Source organism: Gossypium hirsutum, chromosome A09 (assembly GCF_007990345.1).
Source record: "Gossypium hirsutum isolate 1008001.06 chromosome A09, Gossypium_hirsutum_v2.1, whole genome shotgun sequence".
Lineage (NCBI taxonomy): Eukaryota > Viridiplantae > Streptophyta > Magnoliopsida > Malvales > Malvaceae > Gossypium > Gossypium hirsutum.
The window spans coordinates 30,598,337-30,599,965 of record NC_053432.1 but is presented as its reverse complement, the minus strand read 5'-3'; the positions used below and the strand labels follow the sequence as shown (position 1 = coordinate 30,599,965).

Here is a 1,629-nt window from a genome sequence, read left to right as displayed (position 1 = left end):
TTAATATGTAACTTTAATAATTTAAGGAATTTACCGAACTGTTTATCTGTTCGGTCTTTCCTTGTTGTATTAGGATATGGCACACGAGGTTTTTACTCTTTACTTACCAGTTTCTTGTCATTGTGGTCCACCTCACCTTTACCTTTACTTACCATAGTTTCTTGCCTCTGTTTTGGTTCAGGTGCAACTAACCCTTCCTTATCTTGAATGGTAATCGCATTGAGTTGCTCCCTTGGGTTAGATTCAGTGTTACTCGGTAGGCTACCATGGGGTCGTTCAGATGTCAATTTAGTGAGCTGACTTATCTGAGTTTCGAGCCCTTGGATCGATGCTTGTTGATTCTTAAGTGCTGTCTCGATATTCTAAAAATGAGTTTTTGACACCGAGATGAATTTTGTTAGCATCTCCTCGAGGTTTGGCTTTTTCTCTTGTTGGTAAGGTGGTTGTTGGAAGCCTAGAGGTGGTGGTGGTCTCTGATTTCTTTGGCCTCTCCATGAAAAATTTGGGTGATTCCTCCAACCTGCATTGTAAGTGTTACTATAAGGATTATTTTGAGATCGAAGATTATTACCCATGTAATTTAACTGCTTGTTCTCTATGTTATGGCCATAAGGTGGGTATGCTGAATTGCTTGATCCACCTCCACTTGCTTTGCACTGCATTACTGGTTGAACTGTGAAGAACCAAGAAAACCATTAATTTTTCTATTCAAAAGTTCTACCTGATTAGAGAGCATAGGGATTGAATCGAAGTTAAAAATGTCGACTATTTTTGTTGGCTTTGTCCTCATGACTTGCCGCTGATAATTATTCAGTGACATCTCTTCTATAAATTCATAAGCATCCTCAGGTGTCTTATTATTGATAGTTCTGCTAGTGGCTGCGTCGATTATCTGTCGAGTCAAATGATTCAGGCCATTGTGAAACATTTGAACCTGTAGCCAGAATGGTAACCAATGGTGAGGGCACCTTCTCAACAGATCCTTGTATCTCTCCCATGCATCGTAGAGTGTTTTTAAATCCATCTACACAAAAGAGGAGATATCATTACGTAATTTGGCTATTTTGGCCAGCGGAAAATATTTGAATGAAACCTTTTCGGTTATTTGTTCCCAAGTAGTGATTGACCCTCGTGGTAACGAGTTCAACCATTGTTTAGCCTTATCTCTCAATGAAAAGGGAAACAATCGAAGGCGAATGGCATCTCAGAAACGCCATTGATTTTAAAAGTGTCGCAAAACTATAAGAAATTTGCCAAGTGAGCGTTGGGATCCTTGTCCTGCAAACCATCAAACTGAAAAAAACTATTGAATTATTTGAATGGTGTTAGGTTTCAGTTCAAAATTATTTGCAGCAAGAGCAGGCCTAGATATGCTCAATTCAATTCCTGTTAAAGAAGGTTTAGCATAATCATACATAGTATGTGGAGTAGGATTCTGATTAGCAGCAATTGCAGGAGGTAGCGAATTTTCTTGGTTTTTAGCCATTTCCTCGGTTGTGGTTGAAGTATCGTCCTCTTACTCTTCCTTTCTGTATCGTAAGCTTTGCTTTATTTCTCTTCGGTTTCTGCGAACTGTGCGATCGATATCACTATCAAACAGTAATGGTCGCAACGGGTTTCTTCTAGTCA

The 1,629-nt window shown here is 39.2% G+C and overlaps 1 non-coding gene across 1 annotated transcript; it reads left to right on the top strand.

Annotated features, from left to right (window-relative positions):
- Window positions 1–950: 950 nt before the first annotated feature.
- Window positions 951–1,057, top strand: LOC121206821 (small nucleolar RNA R71). The gene has a single exon (XR_005901994.1). It is a non-coding gene; the product is annotated as a small nucleolar RNA R71 (small nucleolar RNA).
- The last annotated feature ends 572 nt before the right edge of the window (window positions 1,058–1,629 follow it).